General features: G+C 43.8%; 1 long non-coding RNA gene across 1 annotated transcript in view; it reads right to left on the reverse strand.

Moving 5' to 3' along the window:
* Positions 1-3,290: 3,290 nt before the first annotated feature.
* The window catches only part of LOC147580392 (uncharacterized), an 86,256-nt gene continuing 65,740 nt past the window's right edge, over positions 3,291-23,806 (reverse strand). Inside the window, exon 3 of the long non-coding RNA XR_015252850.1 lies at positions 3,291-4,316. This is a non-coding gene — a long non-coding RNA (uncharacterized LOC147580392). The remainder of the gene's footprint in view (positions 4,317-23,806) is intronic.

Genomic DNA, 23,806 nt, shown 5'->3' on the forward strand with positions numbered 1-23,806 from the left:
CTCTGTCTTGAACTCACCAGAGCCGCCGTCCCCAGTGAAGAGTGATACCATTCGCTCTGATTGACCAGGGCTGGCGGTAAGAGAGTGAGAGTTAGTGCTACGTGACTTACACAGAGTGGGTAGAAAGATGAAAATAAAAGCTACTCTGTGCAGACAGGAGGGGTGAAGGGTCCATTGAAAATCAGAGAGATTAGCAGCTCATCACATTATTTGTGGGTTATCAGGAGACAGAGGTAATGAAAGTGAGACCTATATCCTTGATCAATAAGACTTTGACTGCATTTTGAGTTCATTTTCCCCCGCCGAGAGAGAGACAGCAGGCTTACTATTGATCACCGTGTTAATCCATAACCAGACTGGGCCTTCGCCTGGTGAAGCAAGCAGGAAAAATAAGATAATAAGCAGGAACTCCTGATCTTTTATTATGGTGTGCTAGATAATCACTCTGACTTTTAGTTGACCTTATTTTGTCAGCTTCCTAACTCCACTGTATGAAGGACCCCTTTTGAAAGACTGGAGGCCGAGAGTAAGTAGGCCAAGAGACAGTCACATCACCGTAGGGCCCAGCGGTCAGAAGGCGGTGCCTCCAGACCCCACCCCCCGAAGGCCAAGTGAGATTCCGTGTCGATTGCATCTATATATATTTTACTGTCTATTTTATACATTTGTCCTGATATGTCAGAATCACTAAATCTCAGCGTTTTTGTATAAGCGAATTGCCAGCCACACGTGTCACTCTCCTGTCGAAGGAGCCGACCCCGTTTAGCGCGTAGTTACGCCAACGGGAAAAATGGAGACGTTTGAAGTTTCTGTTGCAGTGACTCGACGGTCTCATAAAAGCCTACGGGGCCACTAAACGTCAGCGCGGTTGCTGATCCAGAACCATCGGAGAAAGAAAGCAGTTTGTCTTTTCCTTCAAAACCTCCCAATCCGGCCTCAATCCTGCTGTAATGTAGGCGTTTCCTGTCCTGCCTTAATCTATAAGAATATCAGCCCTTTGTCGGCGACTCAATATTGACTCAGGACTGTTTTTGCTGACATTTAGACCAGCTTTACCACGAAAGCCCTCTGATAGCTGTGTGCAAATTAGGAAAATGTGACCCCTCTCAGCAAGCACAGCCCAGGCAGCCGGGGAGGTAGGATTTCAGCCTGCCCCCCCCACGCCCCTTCCCCCACCAGGGAACAGGTGTGCACAGCCCCCAGGGGAGACCTCGAGGCCCACCCGACTGCCAAGAAAGTCTAATAAGACTTTGCACAGACACGGTTTACTTTCCGCTCTCTGTGTCCTTGTCCCAAGTCGGCTATTTCTCATTTAGATTGTTCCTGTGATTTTCCAACTGAGTTTCCATCTGGTTCTTCAAGATGTTCACCCTACTACCCAAAGAGCACCTATTAGTAAATGGCAACTTCTTGTCACCGCCGAGTTAAGGATTCAGGAACAAAAGAAGGGGAAGGGTGTGTGCGTCAGTCGGCGTGTTAGTTGGATGAGAGAGGAGGACAGTTCCATTTTGGAAGCATAATGGATATGATAATGGACGTATCATCGTATCCTCGAGCTCTTTACCTTTGGATAAGCAGGGACGTTAAACCACTGAAGTTCCTATAGTTGTGAGGGGTGGGGGGGGGGACTGAACCCTAAGGCAGAACTTCTGGAGCTGGGGCCAGAGGTACTGTCACAAAACTGAGCCTTAAGAAACTTGAAACAGCATAGGTTACTAAAAATCTCATTTTCACAGTGAAAAGCACCTGCTTGGAATTACCATACTCAGTGCTTGGGATACATAAGTAAGGACCTCCCTCTAGCGTCTGGGAGGTCCACAAAGTTCTCCCTGCCAGGGGCACCTAGGTGGCTCAGTAGGTTAAGGATGACTTCGGCTCAGGTCACGGTCTCACAGTTTGTGAGTTCTTCATCAGTTCGAGTCCCGGCTAGGCTGCCTACTGGCAGCACAGAGCCTGCTTTGGATTCTTTGTCTCTCTGTCTCTCAAATGAATGAACATTAAAAAAAAAATTTTAGGGGCGCCTGTGGTTGGGCATCTGACTTCAGCTCAGGTCATGATCTCACGGTTGGTGGGTTCGAGCCCCCGCATTGGGATCCGTGCTGACAGCTCGGAGCCTGGAGCCTGCTTGGGATTCTGTGTGTGTGTGTGTGTCTCTCTCTCTCTCTCTCTCTCTCTCTCTCTCTCGCTCTGCCCCTCCTCACTCACACTCTGTCTGTCAAAAATAAATAAAAACATTAAAAAAAATTTTTTTTAAATGTTAAGTTCTCCCCCAAGCGTTAAGTATCCCCCCTGAGGGGTGTGTTAGTATCGATTTGCATTTCAAATGTAGAAAAGATTGTTGAGGAAAGATTTCTATTTTAAAATGACAAAAGTCAGGGGCACCTGGGTGGCACAGGGTGTTGATTTCGGCTCAGGTTATGATCTCACAGGTTCCTAGGATCAAGCCCTGCATCACGCTCTGCACTGACTGCAAAACCTGCTTGGGATTCTCTCTCTCTCTCTCTCTCTCTCTCAATAAATAAATAAAATTTTTAAAATTTAATTTAAAAAGTCGACCACAATTGGGGCGCCTGGGTGGCTCAGTCGGTTAGGCATCCGACTTCGGTTCAGGTCATGATCTCGTGGTTTGTGAGTTCGAGCCCCACGTCAGGCTCTGTGCTGACAGCTCAGAGCCTGGAGGCTGCTTCCGATTCTGTGTGTCTCTCTCTCTCTCTGCCCCTCCCCTGCTCATACTCTGCCGGTCTCTGTCTCTCAAAAATAAGTAAATGTAAAAAAAAAAAAATTAAAAGAAAAAAAAGTCAACCACAACTTACCTAAAGCCCCCAGAAAACAAGCCCATCAACTGATGCACTGGGATTTAGGGATGTCAGGACCGGGGGGAAGAAGGTAGAGTCAGTTTTAAGTAACAGATGCTAGACTATCTCTGCTGGTCAGCCAATGACAAGTTGCCCCGAGGCCTTAGGCAACTTCTCTGAGCTTTCCTCTCTTCTGGAATGATCCAGATGGTCCTTCCAACTTTAATGTCCCATCATCTCCCCTGCCTCATAAACTGATCCTAGAAGTCTGTTAAATAACGAAAATTCAGGGCACCCGGTGGCTCAGTCAGGGTCAAGGTCCGTGAGTTCAAGCCCCACGTTGGGCTCTGTGCTGACAGCTCAGAGCCTGGAGCCTGCTTCAGATTCTGTGTCTCCCTCTCTCTCTGCCCCTCCCCTGCTCACACGCTGTCTCTCTCTCAAAAATAAATAAACATTTAAAAATAATAATTAAAAACTTACAAAAATTCAACTAAATAAATTTGAAGGTTTAATTGGCCTAATTAAGTGATTAATCCATCGACCAGAACCCCATTTAGCAAATACAGAGAAGCTCCAAGGATGTGTACAAAATGTAAGGTTTTATAGGAAGGAGGATGGGGCTAGGCAGTTTTTGCAAAAGAAAAGATTAGTCCACGTGAGTCCACCTTCCCTGAGGAGGAAGGTCAGGGTAGGGTGGGGGGTCTTCTTAGGTAGATCCTCTGTGATGGCTCCTAGGTGCGGCCCAGAAAATTCCAGACTGATTAGCTTAAAATTCTACTCCTCGGGTGGTTGAAACTGCAGTTAAGTCTTAGTTTGCTGTCCTGGGAACAAATGACTCCACCTTAGCCTTGGTCTTGGCTGCGACTTGGCCAAAATCTTTTCGATTGCCACCACAAGAAAAGAAACCAAAGTTCATTATGTAATCCACTGGGATGTTCCTACGAGTTTAGCTGGCCCTCATTTTAGGAAACCAAAAATAATTTCATCGAGTAGATGTTACTCAAAAACAGAGTTTATAAAAGCGGGGGCAACCTGTAACCGCTCTGTAAAAATACTTGTTTTTAACTTCATAAAAATTCAGGTCTAGCTTAAATGGAGAAATGATGTGTTTGGAGATAGCTGCAGAAACCCAAAGAGAAAATTCTCTTATCAACAGCTTTTTTTTTTCCTTCATTTTAAGGAGAAGACAGGATCTTCAGGGAAAATATGATGCACGCAAAAAATGTCCCAAGAGCAAAATATTCCCGAAAGCCATGGTGGACGTTTTGTCGCGTAAACACTAAGCTTTCTGTCCTATGCTCATATACAAATGCAGGTTCCTGACAAAATCGAAATCATGTTCTAAATATTATTCAACTTGACTTTTTTTCATTTACCCTCTAGGATCATTTCTCCACACTCTTGAATGTTGTCGGAAAACAAGAGAACAGAGCCTTGTCATTGTAGTCTCCTTCTTCCTCTGCATCTAATGTAAAGTCTACTTGACTTGTGTCAACGGGCCAAGGTAAACTGGGTCCAATTCTGAAAGACAAGATGAATTCCCAAATAGCTTGCATCATTTAGCAATTAGACCATTTGTTTCTTTAAACGTAGCAACGAAATGGTGATTTCCAAGGTGGTTTCATCTAGAACTGATTTTCCAAGCGGTTAGAATATAAAAAAATAAAATTAAGGCCCCCGTGCTAGAACGATGGTTGGAAATGTTGCCGTAGGCGTAGGCTCTACCTTTGGGTGTTTCCTTGGTGCATTAAAACTGCTCTACCAGAATCCCACAGGTTGAGTGGCTTGTAAACAACAGAAATGTATTTCTCACAGCTCTGGAAGCTGAGAAGTACATACCAAGGCACTGGCAAATTCAGCGTGTGGTGACAGCCAAATTCCTTGTTCAGAAATGGCTGGGTTGTATCCTCACTTGGCGCAAGGGGTGAGGGAGCTCTCTGGGGCCTCTTTTATTAGAGCACTAACCCCATCTACGGGGGCTCCCCACCCTCGTGACCCGATCCCCCTCCTGGTACGACCATACTGGGGTTAGAACGTCAGCACTTGAATTTTGGGAGGACACACACATTCAATCTCTTGCAGGCACTGTAGGACCCTATCTACTCCCTGTAAATGTCAGGAGACACCTTTGGAGGAAATAAAATAACCCTTACGAGTAATCTTTTTTTTTTTTTTTTTTTTGGCTTCTCTTTTTACTTATTTTCCTTGAGATCACGGGCTTGATTTATTTCATTGGTTTCCCTATGCCTGGGAAAAATACAATGGAAAGAGTCTAAAGCCACTTAGAATGTTTACTTTTGCATTTGATCAGCCAAACTTGGACCAGCACTCTTGTCCACCAGGATTCCACCGTGCCTGCGATAAAAAGAGGTTTTATTCCACTAAGCTAGTTAATAAACACATATTTTCTTTAAAAAAAATTTTTTTAATGTTTTTCTTGGGGGGAGGGGAAGGGGCAGAGAGAGAGGGAGACACAGAATCCAAAGCAGGATCCAGGCTCTGAGCTGTCAGCCCAGAGCCCCACCCGGGGCTCGAACTCGCGAGCCGTGAGATCATGATCCGAGCCAAAGTCGGCCACTTAACCAACTGAGCTACCCAGGCGCCCCAATAAACACGTATTTCCAAGAGCAGCTCGGAAATCCTGAAGTTTTTTTTTTTTTTTTTAATTTTTTTTTTCAACGTTTATTTATTTTTGGGACAGAGAGAGACAGAGCATGAACGGGGGAGGGGCAGAGAAAGAGGGAGACACAGAATCGGAAACAGGCTCCAGGCTCCGAGCCATCAGCCCAGAGCCCGACGCGGGGCTCAAACTCACGGACCGCGAGATCGTGACCTGGCTGAAGTCGGACGCTTAACCGACTGCGCCACCCAGGCGCCCCAAATCCTGAAGTATTTTTAAGATTTCCATCAATCGACCCATCCCAAAGCTGGTTGATAAGTTTTTCTGCAATGGCAGATAGCCCCGCAGGCAGGCAGAAGCCCAGATTCAGGAGGGAGGGCACATATAATCCCTGCCATAAAATTTCTCCTTTCACCAGAGTGGCAACTACCAGGTATCGCGGTCGGCTTTTTCGTTTATTCCAACTATTTAAACAGCTCTCCGCTGTAAGCGGTGTTAGCTCCATTGGACGGATGAGAAAATGAAGGCTGTGAGATCTCGAAGCCCTAATTAAAATGCGTGTGATTTCCAAGGTGGTAACCGTGGACACTCTTATCTTTTCCTTAGAACACTTAGTAGAGGGGCACCTGGCTGGCTCAGCCGGAAGAGCACGTGACTCTGGATCTCAGGGTCATGAGTTCGAGCCCCACATGGGGAAGAGGGAATGGCAGTCTGGAGAGGGGAATATGTGGTCCCCAGAGACAACGTCTACCTGACTGTGTCCAGGGTTTTAATGACACTGGAAGCCTTTAATCTCTGCCCATAAAAAGTCTTGGCATTCCTGTGGTGGGTATTACCTCAGCCTTCAAAAGGCAGCAAGATTGGACATTCTCCAAATCTCCTCCCGCCCCAAAATTGTAGACTCCCGAAACCATCCCACAGATACATTTGTCACCAAGAAAACTGGCGGTCATTTCAGACGGGGAGAACCACACAGGCTCTTGCTTGATGAGATTCCATACGCTGGGTTGCCTCTAGAGAAGGTTCTTTGACTCCTGAAGAACAAGGCAGGCGTGTTGCGTCCAGAATGCATTATTTCGGTCGAGAAGTTAGGGTTACTTCTCAGGCCAGGATGTGGTTATGGCACCCCAAATTCTTACGTCACTTGGTGCCACAATCCAGGACAGCGACCCCAGTCCCATCTATTTTTGCAAATTCCCGTGCCGTGTTCATAAAAGAGAGAATGAGAGAGGATGGCATGAGTCATTCAGATACATCACGCGACCAAAAGAGTACTCCCCGGGACTCCAAGAATAAAACATGGTTCTTCATGAAACATTCAAGATGCCTGCTTTTCAGTGATGCAGTGGTTCCCCAAGTTCTCTTATCTCAACCAGAAAATGGAAAAACGAAAACGGCACATGAGAAAGTGAACATCTCATGAGCTACAAAGTTTATGCTGTCAAGCAGTTTTGTTTTTTCTTTTTCTTTTTTCTTTTTTTTAAATTTTATTATTATTTTTTTAATTTACATCCCAATGAGTTAGCATCTAGTGCCACAATGATTTCAGGAGTGGATTCCTTAGTGCCCCTTCCCCATGTAGCCCATCCCCCCTCCCACACCCCCTCCCGCAACCCTCAGTTTATTCTCCATATTTAGGAGTCTCTTCTGCTTTGTCCCCCTCCCTGTGTTTATATTATTTTTCTTCCCTTCTTTTATGTTCATCTGGTCTGTGTCTTAAAGTCCTCAGATGAGTGAAGTCATATGATTTTTGTCTTTCTCTAATTTCACTTAGCATAATACCCTCCAGTTCCATCCACATAGTTGCAAATGGCAAGATTTCATTCTTTTTGATTGCTGAGTAAAACTCCATTATATATATATAATAATTATTATTATATTATATTATTATTATATATTAATATATTATATTAATATATATTAATATATATTATATATTATTATATATTATATAATATATAATGTGTCCCTTCAAAACAGCACACCTGTAACCCAGGGATAAATGCTTAGTAGTGCCATTGCTGGGTCGTAGGGTAGTTCTATTTTTAGTTTTTTGAGGAATCTCCATACTGTTTTCCAGAGTGGCTGCACCAGCTTGCATTCCCTGTTTTTTCATTAAGAAAATGGTTGGGGCGCCTGGGCAGCTCAGTCGGTTAAGCATCTGACCCTTGATTTCAGCTCAGGTGATGATCTCATGGTTTGTAAGTTCGAGCTCCACATCGGGCTCTGTGCTGATGGTGCAGAGTCTGCTTGGGATTCTGTCTCCCTCTCTCTGTCCCTCCCCTGCTCAGGTTCTCTCTCTCTCTCTCTCTCTCTCTCTCTCTCTCTTCTCTCTCAAAATAAATGAATAGGGGCGCCTGGGTGGCGCAGTCGGTTAAGCGTCCGACTTCAGCCAGGTCACGACCTCGCGGTCCGTGAGTTCGAGCCCCGCGTCAGGCTCTGGGCTGATGGCTCAGAGCCTGGAGCCTGCTTCCGATTCTGTGTCTCCCTCTCTCTCTGCCCCTCCCCTGTTCATGCTCTGTCTCTCTCTGTCCCAAAAATAAAGTAAAAAACGTTGAAAAAAAAATTTAAAAAAAAAAAAAAAAAAAAAAAAAAAAGAAAATGGTTGGGGCGCCTGGGCAGCTCAGTCGGTTAAGCATCTGACCCTTGATTTCAGCTCAGGTGATGATCTCATGGTTTGTAAGTTCGAGCTCCACATCGGGCTCTGTGCTGATGGTGCAGAGTCTGCTTGGGATTCTGTCTCCCTCTCTCTGTCCCTCCCCTGCTCAGGTTCTCTCTCTCTCTCTCTCTCTCTCTCTCTCTCTCTCTCTTCTCTCTCAAAATAAATGAATAGGGGTGCCTGGGTGGCGCAGTCGGTTAAGCGTCCGACTTCAGCCAGGGCACGATCTCGCGGTCCGTGAGTTCGAGCCCCGCGTCGGGCTCTGGGCTGATGGCTCGGAGCCTGGAGCCTGCTTCGGATTCTGTGTCTCCCTCTCTCTCTGCCCCTCGCCCGTTCATGCTCTGTCTCTCTCTGTCCCAAAAAAAATAAATAAACGTTGAAAAAAAAAATAAAAAAATAAATAAATGAATGAATTAATTAATTAATTAAAAAAAAAAAAAGAAAGTGGTTTTTGTGGGGCACCTATATGGCTCAGCGGGTTAAGTGTCCGACTCTTGATTTCAGCTCAGGTCATGATCTCACAGTTCCTGGGATCGAGCCCCAAGTCGAGCTCTGCACTGACAGCACAGAACCAGCTGGGGATTCTCTCTCTCCTTCTCTCTTTCTGTCTCTCCCCTGCTCGTGGGCACACACACACACACTGTCTCTCTCTCTCTTTCAAAATAAATAAATAAGCTTTAAAAAAAAAAAACATTTTTGAATATGCTTTTTTTTAAGTTTATTTATTTATTCCGAGAGAGAAAGGTGTGCGCGTGAGCAGAGGAGGGGCTGAGAGAGAGGGAGAAAGAGCATCCCAAGCAGGCTCTGAGCTGCAAGACCCTGGAATCATGACCTGAACTTGGTCATGATCAAGAGTTGGACACTTAACCAACTGAGCCACCCAGGTGCCCCTGAATAAGCTTAGTTTTAGATTTTAATTTTAAGTAATCTCTACACCCAACACGGGGCTCAAACTCACAACCCTGAGATCAAAAATTGCATGTTCTACAAACAGAGCCAGCCAAGTGCTCCTAAATACGCTTTGAACTCTACAGTTGAACAATAAAATATTCACAATTAGAATACAGTAGAAGTCTAAAGGAAAATAAGGAACTATTCCAAATTCTTAATCAAGTATTATACATGATGCTTTCACTCATATACATATGCTTTCACTCATTTCTCTTTTCTCCAACCCACGAAATACTAGAAAAGGATTTTTGTAGACATAAGTCTACAAGGATAGGGACAATGAAAGATAGTATTAAAGCAATCAAAGTTTGGAATCTATAGAGCGGGTGAAAGGCTGGTCACTGAATTAGCAGATCCCAGAAAACTGAACCATAAGCCAAGCATGAAGGAATCTGTGAACAGATATGAATTACATAAAATAATCTCCAAGGATGCAAACATGCATGGCACCAAATATGCCTAAAACCTATAGTGAGAGGGGAAGGAGAGATTGGGACAGTAAAATAAAGAAAAAAAATTTTTTTAATCTGCTGAAGAACAAGTCAAATATCTAGATCTTCTTTTAAGATCACATACCCAAGAAATAGCCCACCCTCACCTTAGATACAAAGGACTGGAAGTTTATTCTCTGGAGCAAAATTTTTCAAAATTTCAAAGTCAAATGATCTCTAACTTAGATTTCTATACCCAGCCAAACTAAGTATAAAACTAAAGGCTAAAATACAGATACATTCAGATGTGTCTCTAAAATTTTCCTTCCATTCACTCTTTCTCAGAAAGCTATCATTTTGGGGGCCCTCTGGGTGGCTCAGTCAGTTCAGCATTTAGCTCTTGATTTCGGCTCAGGTCATGATCTCACAGTTCATGGGATCAAGCCTCTCATTGGGCTCTGTGCTGACATTGTGGAGCCTGCTTGGGATTCTCTCTCTCCCTCTCTCTGTGCCCCTCCCCAGCTTGCATTTGCACTCTCTCTTGCTCTCAAAATAAGGAAATAAACATTTTTTTGAAATGAAGATATTTATTTCTCTCCATCATTAACAGTCTTGAGTGGGGAGGCTGGCTGCTGGGCCAAAGATGGGTCCCAGTAATTACAGTAATAACAGAGGAAAGAAAACTCAGGAGAGTGTGCATACAATGTTTTAAGGACCAACCAATGAAGTGGCATATGTCACTTATGACATATGTCATTTAGTCTCTGGCTGGACGGCCACATTCCCAGCATGCTTACCAGCAAAGAAGGGGAGAGTGGGGAGAATCCATTGTGGTCACATTCTGAGACCAAGAAGAAATGTCTGACTGTACACTCCCACAGTGAATCCAAGAACATAACTACTCGAAAAAGGCCAGATGGGAGCAGAGACCAGTAAGAGCACAGAAGAGGCCACATAAAGCCAAGCTCTTCCTCCTCCATGACGACCACAGGAAAAAGCAGCAGGGAAGGAAAGAAACCCAAAACACTGTGCATTGGCCCCGAAGAGACAGTTTTGCAGACAGTTGAAAGCAGAGAAGCTTGTATTTCACTAAGCGGCACGTTGAAAGTTCAAGCACCCACCAGCAACCCCACTATTACCCTCCAAGAAGGTCGGTCCTCATAGAAGCATCCAATCCAATATCACGAAACAGAAAGGCTGCATTTTCTTTGCACATCTCTGGTAAGTATGTACCAGAACCAACCCCCACTGACGGACATGTGCGTGCTTTCACCTTTTCCTTTTATTTATTTTTTTTTAATTTTTTTTTCAACTTTTCCTTTTAAACAGTGCTATGATGATTGTGTGTGGGCACACATGCACACCCGTTCATGTCAGTGCATTTGCCAGATTTGTTTCCTTTGGATAACATCTTAGCAAGGAACCGCTAAATTGAAGGGAATATGCTTTTTCTTTTTTTTTCTTTTTTTTTTTCTTTTTTTTTTTTTTGAGAGAGAGAGAGTGCAAGTTGGAGAGAGGCAGAGAGACAGAGAGAATCCCAAGCAGACTCCGCACTGTCAGCCCAGAGCCTGATGTGGGGCTCGATCTCACGAACAGTGAGATCATGACCTGAGCTGAAGTCGGACGCTTAACCGACTGAGCCACCCACGCGCCCCAAAGGGAATATGCTTTTTAAGGTTGCAGATATCTCTACAGAAGCCAATTTGACAACAATTATATTAAAAAAATAAATGAAAGGTTGTAGATATCTCTTGCTAAACTCTCTCCGGTAAGGTTGTCCCAACTTACAATTCCACAGCAGTGGAGTACTAAACTCTCCTCATTCTGAGTGTTGGAAGTGCTTTAAACACTTCATAGGAAATTCTTATCTTGAAGTGGCCACCTAGAACATTTTGTTTTTGTGATGCATCCCGTACATTGAATAAGGATCGAAACTGAGACACTGGTAGGGAAGCGTTAAGCTCAGTAATGGGTTACAACTCATTTCTAACTGCGTAATGCGATGTTCGGTGCTAGGTGCCGTAGAAGCAATACTGAACTGAGACCCAGAGTCACTACACTCAAAAGGCACTTCTAGTACTAGGAGCTGTGTGACATTAATAAATCATTCTACCTCTCTGGGCTTCAGTTTCTTTATCCTTACGAAAATAGGTGATAGAGTGGAATGTATTAATTTCTTTTCCCATAAAGTATCGGAAATCTTAACGATCACGAATGTTCTAATTTTCACTGGAGTCAGAGACCCTAGCCTAAAGACTAAGCCACGCATGACTGAAACAGAAAACTCAAAGGAGAAGAAATGTTTCATTTTGTACTGTCACCAAAATAATCTCACCAGAAACCTCATTAAGGATTCCCCTATGCAAGATAGCAACTGTTGGCTTAAATTCAGATGGATGGCTGTAGCTAATGTAAAATTTTCAGCATCATTTCACTTAAATTCAAAATTCAAATTCTACAAACATGTATTGTGCTGGGAGCTATTCCGCGCGAAGAATATAAAGCAGTGACCCTGTCCTAGAGAATGTGACAACATAGTTAAGTCATTTTCTCTCAGTAGGTTTTCAACCTAGAATTGTTTCTATTTAAATGACAGGAGAGAATACTAAGACTAAGAAATGCCAAAAGTAAATAAAATGTCCCAACTGATCTCAACATTGAGACTGACTTTTGGCAGTTACGTGCAGACTTTTCTTCATATTTAATATTTTTTGTATATTGGGCAAATAAATGGTTTTAATAGATGACACCGTGTGGGTCTATAATCTTACTGCTAACGTGTACTAATTTAGTATTAAAATGAACTATGGATACATCTAATAATGCTTGAGTCAAAGTTTCAAAGTTAACAGAGAAATATGATCGACATCAGCAGAGTAACATGTTATATAATACAATGACTTAATTTTAAAAATTAACTCCGTGTAATTAACTATTACACCAATTAAGCCATACGTAATTAAGTAAGTTATAGTCCCTGACACTTAGCCACTTCATCATAAAAGCGAAGCATATTTTTATAAACAAATAAAATAAATATGAAATCTATTAATTAGATGTGTGGTTGGAGCTAAGAATAAACATGAAGAATAAAAATTATCTATTTCCACAATCTGTGTAATCAGAAAATAGGCCTTGCGATGCAGCACATAATTATTATATTAGCACAGAGTGGTTGGTATGCGATGTGACTCAGTCCCTCAGTTTGGATGCTGGCTCTGCCGTGTACCGGCGACTTAACTTTATTGGTTCATCAGTAAAATGAGGACAATAATGGTGCTTATCTCATCGTCTTTTTCAGAATTAAATGAGATAATGCACAGACAATGTTTAGCATAACCCTTGATGCCTGGAAAATCCTAGGCATAAGTACCACCTAGTTCGTTTGGGAAATGGTCAGCTTCGTGCACAGTTTAATGTCAAACAGAATTCGGTGTTCACGTGTGCATACAGCCTGGTTCATCTCTGTGACTGGTAGGAGACCTCGGAAAATGGAAGCATAGGAGTTGTGTTATTTGGGCAAAAGTTCTATCAAGTCCTGTCCTCCGGCAGCTTCCTCCTTTCTGTTCGAGGGAATCAAGGTATTGTTACCGAAATCCGCACCCGCTCCCACTTGCAAACCACTTTGGCAAACAACGTCTGATGACGTTTCCAAAAGAGAACCTACACAGATGGGCGCTTTGAGGGGAGACAAGAGAAAAATGACGCCGGCCAATGTCAAGCGAAGAAAATCTGTTGGAAGGAGATTAGGAACAGGAAGGCTATAGAACCAGGTATGGGAGCAGATGGGAACAGAGGCGACTCTTGAGGGTGGAGGCAAGCCCCCCAAGGCCACCCTCACTATAGGGGTCTGCGGGGTAGGGGCACCTGGGTGGCTCGGTCCATTGAGCGCCCCACTCTTGATTTCGGCTCAGGTCGTGAGCTCACAGTGCATGAGTTTGACCCCTGCTTGGGACTCTCTCTCGCTCCCTCTCCGTCTGCCCCTCCCTTGTTTTCGTGTTCACGCTCCCTCTCTCAAAATAAATAAACTCAGTAAAAAGGAATCTCCTGGCCAGAAGTATCTGGCGAGGATGGTCTTACACCTGCTCCCACCTATCTGCAAGGCTTAGGACACACGCCCCGGTCTGTTTGTACTGGGACAGAGGAAAGAAAGACGTGTCCCTCCGGACTGCTCTGGCAGGGTATCAGTCCCGGAACGTTGCACAGGATGGGTGGCGGGAGAGGTGTGTGTGCATTCTGGACAACCTCACGACCCGGGGTGGTCACAGTCAAATTCATGAAGAATCCATGGAACTTCGTGAAGATAAAACACCATTGGAATCACGTCGTTGGAGGTTGGGGGGCGGGGGTGGGGGGAGGCAGTGTAACTCCTCCCTGGGGAGCACAGGCTTTGACTGTGGTCAAAAGACCACCGTCTTTTGAAGGACTCACGCTGGGAAAGGATTCGTAAAACCAGGAGACATTATACGCTAGCAGAGTTCCCGTATTGTCTGGGATTACGTAATGCCATGTCTGTGAATATCCTTCATAAAACGCAGCCCCGTCTGCAAATGCAAAGTGACGTATCAGCCCCACCAGACACGTATTAGAAAGGTAGACACCATGAAGGCGGCTGGCTCAGTCAGTGGAACATGCGACCTTCGATCTTGGAGTCGTGAGTTCGAACCCCACATTGGGCGTAGAGATTATTTAAAAATAAAAATCTTTAGGGGCACCTGCGTGGCTCAGTCGGTTAGGTCGTGATCTCGGGGCCTGTGAGCTCGAGCCCCGCATCGGGCTCTGGGCTGACCGCTGGGAGCCTGGAGCCTGCTTCGGATTCTGGGTCTCCCTCTCTCCCTCTGCCCCTCCCCGCTCGTGCTCTCTCTTGCTCTCAAAAATAAATAAAACATAAAGAAAATTTTTTTGAATAAAAAATCTTTAACGAAAGAAACATTGACACCTATGTGCACAGAACCTGTGGGAGATAAGCCATTCTCTTCCTTCGGCCACTGTTCCCCTAGCCTCTCTTTTAACAATATCAGGTTTTAATCAGCAAAAATGAGTTTAAGGAATTTTTTTTTTAATTTTAAGAATTTTAAGAAATTGTGGCGAGGAAGAATACAGAGGCGCAAAGTATACTAAATACACAGACACACATGCACCCAGACCCCATTTTATAAAGCTACCGATAAAATAATCCTCGTGCAGGCTTAACTGGTAATATTCAGGTATTACAAAGAAGGAACTCAGGATGGGGAAGGCTTTCTAGAGAGCCTGTCTCTGGAGCTGCGATCACATAGGAATTCAGGGGATGCTCTGACATTAGTATTAGGGGGACTAATTTGTTTGCATCTGTTAAATTTACAGTGCTTAACTTTTCAACGCCAAGACTGTCAAATTTCCAGGAAATGTTTTATTCTCTCCATTTCCTTTGTCTGCAAAATGAAGCTATCACTGAAATATTTCCAGGGAAATCCCAGTGGAGATCTTTATAGACAAAGGGGTAATTGCATAGATGGAATGAATTGGCTCTAAGACTTCGTACATGTAGAAAGGCAAATAATATTCTGATGATACTGAAGTTAGCAAATCTGGGGTTTGAGAGGTAAAAGGCACAGAGTTATGTAGGTGCTTGATAGCGACAAAGAAGGTAAAGGAAGTTTTAGGGAGAAAAAAAGCAAGTTGAAAAATATCTTTCTTTTCTTTTTTCTTTTTTTAAATATTTATTTTTGAGAGAGGGACAGAGCATGAGCAGGGGAGGGGCAGAGAGAGAGGGAGACACAGAGTCTGGAGCAGGCTCCAGGCTCCGAGCTGTCAGCACAGAGCCCGATGCGGGGCTCGAACTCACGAAGAACCGTGAGATCATGACTCTTAACTGACTGAGGCACCCAGGCGCCCCAGTACCTTTCTTTCTAAGCAAGGTTCAAAAAACTATACATTTTACTAAATACTAAAGAATCCAAATTATATTAAAGTTCTGTGAAATGGAGACAAAAACAAATCCCATTCATTTCTTTTTTTAAAATACCATTCATTTTCTTTTTTTTTTTTTAATTTTTTAACGTTTTTTTAATTTATTTTTGAGACAGAGAGAGACAGAGCATGAACAGGGGAGGGTCAGAGAGAGAGAGGGAGACACAGAATCTGAAACAGGCTCCAGGCTCCGAGCAGTCAGCACAGAGCCCGACGTGGGGCTTGAACTCACGGACCGCGAAATCATGACCTGAGCCGAAGTCGGACACTTAACCGACTGAGCCACCCAGGCGCCCCTCATTCATTTTCTTAATAATGCCTTTTATTAAATAGAACTAATATTTTGATGAAGCAGTTTATCTTTTTCTATTTAATTTTTATCTTTATTTATTTATTTTAATGTTTATTTTTTTCTTGAGTGGGGAGGAGGGAGACAAAGAATCCGAGGCAGGCTCCAGGTTCCGAGCTGTCAGCACAGAGCCCGATGGGGGCTCCAACTCACAAACTGTGAGATCCTGACCTGAGCTGAGGTCAGAGGCTTAACCGACTGAACCATCCAGGCACCCCAGATTTTTATCTTTTTTTAAAATGCCTTTAGGGGCGCCTGGGTGGCACAGTCGGTTAAGCGTCCGACTTCAGCCAGGTCACGATCTCGCGGTCCGTGAGTTCGAGCCCCACGTCGGGCTCTGGGCTGATGGCTCAGAGCCTGGAGCCTGTTTCCGATTCTGTGTCTCCCTCTCTCTCTTCCCCTCCCCCGTTCATGCTCTGTCTCTCTCTGTCCCAAAAATAAATAAACGTTGAAAAAAAAAATTTTTTAAAAAAAAATAATAAAATGCCTTTATATTCTGAGAGATATTTGCCTACCCCATATTCTTAAAGAATATAATTATTGCTTACACTTTACATCATCTGTCTGGAACTATAGTTTGTATATGCTATAACATAGGTACCATATTTTTCATTTTCCCATCTCAATTGTTCCAGAACCATTTATGGAAAACACCTTCCTTTTTTTTCACTAAATTGTTCTGTGTCCCTGTTGAAAACTGACTGGCTATATATGAGTGGGGCTGTTTCTGGACTATATTTTGTTTCATTAGCCTATTTGTCCTCCTTATACCATACAACACTGCTTAATTGTTATAATTTTACAATAAGTCTTGAAATAAAGTGCTGAAAGTTTTCTCACTGTATTCTTCTATAACATGTTGGCTATTCTAGGTTCTTTGCACATCTATGTAAATGTCAGAATCAGCATGTCAATTTCTTCCCCCAAAAAAAAAAAAAGTCTGGAACAGAGCTAGCGTATCTGTCCTAAAACAGTCTACCTCTGGACTTATCCATGAGGCGGAAATAAAATGCCTTTTATTGAAGCCACTCTCATTTTGGATGTCTTTCCAAACTGCATTCTAATTGCTACAAGCTTTGATTGGCTCTGACGGACTGCTCGCTAAGCTCTGGACTAGTCGCCATGGTCAAGGAAGCATAATGGAGGCATCCCCACCAGAGCCCCAAGAACTGATTGTGGACAAGAGATGGCTCCCCAGGAAAATGAGGGCAGGAGCTAGAACTAGAAGCTAGAGAGTAAGGGGTAGGTAATGCAGCATATATCTACCATCCCACCAACGTAGCCTCAAAACTAAACAGGCTGGAATATAACATGTCTTGATTTGTTTTGTGTTTGACCTTTTTTTTAAAAAACTCATTTGCTTTAAAATGTGCGCCCAGCCATCCAGTTGCTTATACACTCTGAAGTACAAACAACAACATCCAGAGTGAAGGACGGCAAAACCTTGGCTTCTGAGCCCAATTCGTTCTGGAAACATTCTTGTAATCCAAGGCACTTGTATATCTAAGTGCATTTCAAGGATCTTTGGCTCAGTTGTGATCATGTGACGTTCAGCATCACTTACTCTTCACATTGCAAGACATCGCTCGTTTACCAAGTTAAAATTTATTGGAAATGTCTGCTCGTCTCGCAGAACACTCGCAGGATAAGTTACTCGCAATCCAAGGTTTTGCTGTATATAAAGGAGACCTAACTATGTAGCGATCCCAGAGATCCCAGACCGTGGTCCTCTGAACAAATCTGGCAAGCCAAGTCAGCTATGTGAGAATCCAGAAGTTATGAGCACAAACTATTGTACCTGCCGTATGTGGAAGCTTCAGAAGGTACTTTGTCGGTTTGTTTCTGCTTAGTTTAACTTGATTTGCACTAACCAAACAAGTTCAAATAAAAATAGGAAGGGGCATGTTTTCAGATTGGAAACTTAATTTGAAAAGTGGGCAACGGGATGCCTGGGTGGCTCAGTTCTCCAGCTCTTGATTTTGGCTCAGGTCATGATGTCACAATTCATGAGACTGAGCCCCGCATTAGTCTCTGCTCAAGCTGCTTGGCTGCATCTCTGATGGATGCTCGGCCGTGGCATTCTGGGGATTACTTCCTCTTTCTCCTGTGCTCACCTCTGACGCCATCACATCACAGTCTGAATCGTGCCTTCCTGAGTCTTGCAGACAGAAAGAACCTTAAATGTCAATAGAACGCCAACCTCCTCATTTTCAGATGGGGAAACTTGCAGATAAGATCTCTAGGAACTTTTCTCAAACGTGAGCGAGTTTCCTTGCCCTTGAACAGGAGATATTTCTGTTTTGTATTTATCTTATTTCTTCCCCGTGGTTCATTTTGTTTCTTCTTCTTCTGAAGTCATCTATCAGAAAGCTCTGCGTATGCGTCAACCAATCAAAGGTACTGAACCTTAAAACAAGTGAAGTGGGAGAACAAAGACAGACTTCCAGCGTTGAAGTGCATGATGCCTTGATTGTATATTTAATTTAAAGCAATTAATCCGAAGGATTATCATCAACCTGCTGGCAGTGTTTGAACTCATAACCTGTCTGTCTCCAGTGTTGTGCCAGACAGATGGAATTACCTGGACAGGATCCCAGGCTTCAGATCTACAGTACCATGCAGGTTGTTTGAGGTCAATAGCAATGAGGGTTGTTCGTAGCCAGCACCCAGTACTTCTCCGGGGATTGGAGACACAGGTAGATCCATGAACACCTCCAGAGTCTCCTCAGGTGGTCACGAGCATACTGGACTCAGGATAGAGACCACTCCGCCTTCACGTGGCCTATCACCCCATAACATGGTGCCCTTAGAGACTACCCTTTCTTTAGGAGCTCAGGGTCAGGTTCATGAGCCACTGCTACTGAGGGAATATGACTTCAGGCAAAGCCTTTTGGTACTTCATCTTTCTTTCCTTCTTGTTTTATTTTATTTGATTCTAACTTATTTTATATGGCAATATAATTGACATTTTCGTTAGTCACTTTGCATCCTTTATGGGGCAAGGTATGATTTTTATCTGATACTAATTTTATTCTATCAAGTTATACTACTGTGTGCGCATGTAAGTTTGGAAGTATCCCAGAAGGAGCATAGGCTTCGGAACCATGCTGCCTTCCTTTAAATTTCTCCTCGCCACTTAGTGTCTGTGCGACCTAAGAGGAGGTATGCAACTTCTCTGAGACTCAGTGAAGTAGGAATGAAAATATCTATCTCAGAAATGGTTGTTCGCACTAAAGGTAGCACAGAAAAAATACCTTGCACATTGCCCAGCACTGAGTAATCACCCGTGCGTCACTGAATATACTTACTTATGAAGCTGGTTATCTGCAAAGTGTTTAGGGGTAACCCTATTTCTACACAGGATTGAGTACAAGCAAGAAAAGCAAAACTCCACAAGTAGGACTACATCAAACTAAAAAGGTTCCGCATGGGGCACGTGGGTGGCTCAGTCAGTTAAGCGTCTGACTCTTGATTTAGGCTCTGGTCATGATCATGAGATCGAGCTCTGCATTGGGTCGTGCATGGAGCCTGCTTGGGATTCTCTCTCTGTCTCTCTCCATCCCTCCCCTCTCTCTCTCTCAAAATAAATGAATAAACCTTAAAAAAAAATATAAGAACCTCTGCACAACCAAAGAAACCATCAACAAAATGAAAAGGGAACCTAAAAATGGGGGAAAATATTTGCCAACCATATATCTGATAAGGGGTTAATATTCAACATCTATAAAGAATTTATACAGCTCAATAACAACAGCAGCAACAACAACAAAAAACCCCAGCCCAATTTAAAAAAAAAAAAATGGGAAGAGGAACTGTGTAGACATTTTTCCAGAGAAGACATCCAAATGGCTAATAAGTACATGAAGGGATACTCTACATCACTAATCATCAGGGAAATGACAATCAAAACCACAATGAGATATCCCCTCACAACACCTGTTGGAATGGTTAGGATCAACCATTCCATCGTCCATTGTTGTCCATTGTCAACCACTGTTGACAAGAGGCCACAGGTGTTGGCAAGGATGTGGTGACAATACAACACTCGTGGACTGTTGATGGGAAATGTAAATTGGTACGGCCACTATGGAAATCAGTATGGAGGTTCCTCAACAAACTAAAACCAAAACTACCATACGATCCAGCAATCCCACTTCTGGGCATAGACCCAAAGGAATTGAAAGCAGGATCTCAAAGAGCTGTCTACTCTCTCATGTTTATTGCAGTATTTATTCACAACGGCCAAGATATGGAAACAACCTAAGTGTCTGTTGATGAGTCAATGGATGAATGGATAAAGAAGATGTGATACGCGCGCGCGCACACACACACACACACACACACACACACTGGAATATTATTCTGCCATGAAAAAGAAGTAAATCCTACCATTTGAGACAACATGGACATTGAAGGGATTATGCTAAGTGAGATGAATCCGACAGAAAAGGACAAATACTGTATGATATCACTTAGATGTGGAATCTGTGGAATCTAAAACAAAACAACAACAACAAAAAAAACCCTAGCTCATAGACACAGAGATCGGAATGATAGTTACCGGAAGCTGGGAGGCAGGGGAAATGGGCAAATGTTAGACAAAGGGTATAAATGTGTGGTCTGATGAATAAGTTCGGAAGATCTAATGTACAGCATGATTATAGTTAACAATACTGTATGACATACTTGAAAGTTGCTAAGAAACTAGATTCTCAAATGTCCTCACCACAAGAGAAATGACAATTATGTGACACAAGAGAGGTGTTAGCTAACACTACAGTGGGAATCATGTTGCAATATACATGTTGTATCAAATCAACATGTTGTACACCTTAAGCTTACCGAATGTTTACGAACAATAACAATAAATGAACGGGATCCAGCATTTCCTGCCAAGTTAACCGGACTGAATCTAAGCACATTAATACTGCACTGCTTCCCCTGCCCTAATGCAAAAGTGCCAGCTACAACCTTTCCGAAGGTGTCACCTTGATACCAGGAGGGAGGGAGACAGAAGAAGCAGAACAAGAGGAGTCAGGGAGACTCCCTGAATTGATCAAATGAATACCCAACAATAACCAAGCCAAAGGGGGCAGGACTATGACCGAGTCCTGGCTTACACAGTCACGGGCAAATGTCGGTCTCAGTACCAACAGAGAACTTGCAAGAAATCCCAATCAGAGTCGCTTACTATGAAACCCAGAAGTCTGTGATTTAACAAGCCCTCCAGGCGATTCTTATGCACATCAAAGTTTGAGAAATGCTGCTGGAAAATACTCATGATGGAAGGCACCCATAGCCATCAGCCAGTCCAGATAGAATAAGCACCAGTGACCCATAGGCCGGATCCAGCCTCCAGGATTCTCCGTCTGGAACTGCGAAATGATATTTTAAATGGCCACCTTCACATTTTGAAGTTTGGAATTACTAGGCTGTCTTGAAAAATCAAAACCTGTGATAAAATTGAATCTGTGTTTCCACAAGGTCACATTTAACAAGGGGTCAAACAGTGGCACCCCTCTTTAGAAAAGGTCCATGCCGTCCGTGTTGCTATGGTCCCACTGCTCTCCATGACCACACCTGGTCCCCACAACCCACCTACAGTCCCCTTCATGCCCCCGTGTGCATTTGGAATGATCAGTCCCGATCTGGCTCCACGCTCCCATCCCCCCAATCGGGAAAGTAAAGCTCGTGTCAGAGAGTTTAGGAACATTCAGCTAGCAATTTAGGAACAGGATAATGTCTTCTATAAATGGGAGCTACCATTACAATATCATTTATTAACAGAAAAAAAGAACTTGGAACCAAACCCTGGCTCAGGGATGCTCTCTGTGTTGTGGTTCTGTATCTTCTTCCTTTGTGGCTGTCCTTGATGTTTACATTCATGAGAGTTCTCCAGAATGTTATTTGGAAAAGGGAGGCACGGTGTAATTTGCTGAGTTTCGCAGGAAACCATCTAAGAAGCAAACAGTTTTGTTCTCGCACGGGCGGCATCTTGTCTCGGTTTTACATAGTCAAAGTGTGTCATTTCTAACAAATAGCAGCAATTACGCTTGGAAATGGTATGCTTGTGTTTGTGCGGGAAGAGGTTTCTCATGTATCTGTAAAATGTGGATTTTTAAAGCTTCCCAGGTGATTCCATTTCATGCAACCAGGTTTAGGAAACACTGATTTGTTCAACCCCAACTAACACAATTATCTACTCTCTGCCACCCCAGACAGATGGGATGGTCACTTTTATTTATTTACTTAATTTTTTTAATGTTTATTTATTTTGCAGAGAGAGAGAGAGAGAGAGAGACGGAGCACGAACGGGGGAGGGGCAGAGAAAGAGGAAGACACAGCATCTGAAGCAGGTTCCAGGCTCTGAGCTGTCAGCATCGAGTCCGATGTGGGGCTTGAACTCACGAACCGTGAGATCATGACCTGAGCCGAAGTCGGACGCTCAACCGACTGAGCCACCCAGGCGCCCCAGGATGGTCATTTTTTTTTTTAATTTTTTTTTCAACGTTTTTATTTATTTTTGGGACAGAGAGAGACAGAGCATGAACGGGGGAGGGGTAGAGAGAGAGGGAGACACAGAATCGGAAACAGGCTCCAGGCTCCGAGCCATCAGCCCAGAGCCTGACGCGGGGCTCGAACTCCCGGACCGCGAGATCGTGACCTGGCTGAATTCGGATGCTTAACCGACTGCGCCACCCAGGCGCCCTCGGATGGTCATTTTTTAAAATGTTTATAAGCCAATCGAATTATTGGAAAGTTCTTTTTTATACTGAGTCCACTTTTTTATACTGAAGTCCACCACCTGCAATGCCTGTTTCCTACTCGATCCCCTTTGAAAGCTCTACTAGGACATTTAGCACATCCCACCCCAACAATGTCTCAACTGATCTTTATTTTATTTCGGAACTGACATCCATTATAGTCATCATCCTCAGGAGTAATGATGAGATTCGTCCCCTATGAAGATCTTCTGTATCAGACGCAGAGCTAGGGACTTTGGATCCCTTCTCTCGCATTCTCAACAAGACAGAGAAGTGAATTCTATTACCCACTCTTTCCCTGGCAAAGCCAGAACAGGGGCCAAAGCTACAACGGCCTGGCACCACTTGGTAGCCAGATCTGGGCATGGAATGTTTTAAACTGGGAGCTTCCTGATCTAGAACACTATATTGTCAGGTTTAAAGTGAGTAAGCATATCAGCGCGTCATTTGTTTTAAACGCAGCCTCAGGTCTGACTGGCTGGGGGATGCACCCTGGAAGACGCCAGCATCGGCCTGCAGAACACATCATCCATCACATGCGTCCATCTGTAAGCGCAGGCCATTGGGAATGAGCTTGTCGGGCCCTTAAGCGCAAGACAACGGTCTCAATAGAATAAGGGGAAGGATAGGGGGGCGCCTGGGTGGCTCAGTCGGTTGAGCAACTGACTTCGGCTCAGGTCACGATCTCACGGTCCAGGAGTTGGAGCGGCGCCTCGGGCTCTGTGCTGACAGCTCGGAGCCCGGAGCCTGCTTCGGATTGTGTGTCTCCTTCTCTCTCTGCCCCTCCCCCACTTGTGCTCTGTCTCTATCAAAAATAAGTAAAATATAAAAAAAAAAATTAAAAACAACAAATAAGTGAAAACTTAATTTAAAAAAAGAACTGTAGCCTATAAGTCCAATGAATGCTCCCCAAAATACAGAAGAGCTACACAGTGGTCTAACGTGCTCAACAACCATTCGTCTTACCTTGTACAACAGGCGTCATAAAACCTACACACTTCAGATATGTGCTTGGAGTTCCATGTGTCTTTGTCACTTAGCCATGAGTTAATTTCAGAGAGCTCCAAGATTTCTTTTTTTTTTTTTAAGTTCAATTATGTATTATTTGAGAGAGAGAGAGAGAGAGAGCGCAAGTGGGAGACGGGCAGAGAAATAGAGAGAGAGAGAGAGAGAGAGAGAATCCCAAGCAGGTTCCATGCTGTCAGCACAGACCCCGACACGGGGCTCGATCCCACCAACTGTGAGCTCATGAGCTGAGCCGAAATCAACTGGCAGTCGTTTAACC

Source organism: Puma concolor, chromosome B3 (genome assembly GCF_028749965.1).
Source record: "Puma concolor isolate L17-30 chromosome B3, mPumCon1.1.hap2, whole genome shotgun sequence".
NCBI classification, from domain to species: Eukaryota; Metazoa; Chordata; class Mammalia; order Carnivora; family Felidae; genus Puma; species Puma concolor.